This window comes from Amblyomma maculatum, chromosome 1, assembly GCF_055883805.1.
Source record: "Amblyomma maculatum isolate TAMU_Amacu chromosome 1, ASM5588380v1, whole genome shotgun sequence".
Classification (NCBI taxonomy): Eukaryota; Metazoa; Arthropoda; class Arachnida; order Ixodida; family Ixodidae; genus Amblyomma; species Amblyomma maculatum.
The window spans coordinates 354,665,370-354,667,736 of NC_139344.1; positions in this window are offsets into that span (position 1 = coordinate 354,665,370).

Here is a 2,367-nt window from a genome sequence, read left to right on the forward strand (position 1 = left end):
GGAAAAAACTGAAGCTGCCAAACAACCAGTCAGAGGTAAGCGGCCACTGAATCCAGGTAATGAGATGAGACTCCACTGCAACAGCAGCGGAGCTGTCAGGTGCCTCACAGATGCTGAGCGCCTTCGAATAGCGCCGGCGGAAGTGGTACCGTTCGCCTGCTCCCTTGAATTCACGTACTAGAGCACACACATTGGACTGTTGGGAAGACGTGGATTAATTTTATAGCAATTTTGAAGAAGTGCTTGCCGTGATTGGCACTCTTGGTTCTGGCGGATATTTGTTGGCGCATACCTCAGCAAATCACAACATGCATATCTAATGCTCTATAATGTTACGGGGTAGGGATGACACTCAGCAAATACGCATACGGGGTAGGAGCATACAGACACAGTCACAGATACAATCGCTAGCTGAACATCGACTCTATCGTCCTCTTCCTCACACTCTCCTTTCCATGCGCTAGTGCCGCCCTTCTTTGCCTTCCATACCGTAACATATTTCCAATAGAGGGAGAGGGGGGGGGGGGGGGCAGGGGGACAGGAATACACTGAACGTGTCCAACCACACACGCGAGAACACAGACTACACAGGGCATAGACGATAACACACGAGGTCACACCAACGCACCGACCGGTAGACGACAGCACACGAAGTCACACCAACACATCAATCGGAAATTAAAAAAAAAAAACACAGTCTAAATCCGGGGAAAGCACAGCCGAAGTCCATGGAGGCCGGCCGATAGGCACTGCAGTATCAAGTAATGCCGTTCCACGGCAACGGCCGCTCACTGAAGTGCAGCGAGGCGTAGTCATTGTGCGCAGAACGCCCTTTCTCGCTGGCGTCCACTTTGCCCAGCGGGATTCCGTACTCCTTGAAGCGCCGCGCCGCCCGCTCGGGCTCCTCTTCACCCTCCTTGCTCGATTAGGAGCCTTTATTTTCGTCCTCTGCTTTCACAGACTGGTCTCCCTGGTCGCCGTCACCATTGCTGGCCTCTGTGGCCTTGGTCTCGTCCTTGGTCTCTCCCTCAACGCCTTCAGTTTTCGTGGGCTCCTGTAGCTCAGGCGCCAGCTTGGACTTGTCCAGATCTAAAGTCGGTTCTTTCATCCTGGTGCATCCGTTGAGTGCTAGGTCTATGTCAGCACATGAGATCCCTGCAACTAACAACTCATGCACATTTCGCTGTGCGGTGCCTTACGAGCTGTCTAGGTCTTCCAGCTCCAGTTGCAACTGCTTCCGGAACCGCCCAAGCTCTTCGATGGTGTCATTTCGCTCCTCGAGCTCCCGCACCAGGGCCAGGATGCGGGTATCATTCTCGGCTAGCCGCTCTCAAATGGTCTTCCCCTCTGTCAGCAGCAGGTCAAACTTGCGCTGCTTCTTCTCCAGCTCGGAAACCTTGGCCCTCTGCTTCTCAAGATCGAAAATGACATCCTTGACCTCAGCCTGGAGCTTGCGCTTGGACTTGTCCAGCTTGTCGTTGAGGTCCTGCAGTTCCTGGATCTGCCGTTGCTGGGTGTCCATGTCTTTCTGGAGTAGCTTACGGGCATCCTCCGCCTGAGCGGCCACCTCGCCCTCCTCGTCCGCCTTCGTCTTGAGAAACGGCTGATTGGGCGAGTTGGTGAACCATGATGGACAGTAATAAAAGTGCGTGACAAAGACGAGACAAAGAGGATAAGTGGACAACGACGGCGCAGACTGACAACTGATTTAATGGAAGAGCAAACACATTCACACACACACACACACACACACACACACACACACACACACGCGCGCGCGCACACACACACACACACACACACACACACACACACACACACACACACACACACACACACACACACACACACACACACACACACACACACACACACACACACACACACACACACACACACACACACACACACACACACACTTGTTGTACCCACATGCGCATAGTCAAAATATAAAAATATATCAGCACATGTAAAACGCCCCCCATCACACGCACGTGGTGAAAACTGCCGACGCACTATCGACTGTGCAGCATGGTCATCTCTTTTTTCTGTCAATGCGACGGACGTTTTACTGACACAAACATTTTGCTTCCGGTTAATATGGAAAGCCTCGGCGATTTTTCTAGTAGTCTGGTCTTTATGAAGAAACAGTATATTAGTATCAACAAAGAAAGGTACACACTCACACGCGTTACAATGTTTTGCTAAGTTTGTTTCATTCTTTTTTAAGGACTGCGCATGCTCCATCAGCCTAATGTTGATGCAACGGCCTGTCTGCCCAATATACGCACGGCCACAGGACAATGGTATTTGATATACTACACCCATCCTACAACTAATAAAACTCTTGGCGTGATTAACCTGGCA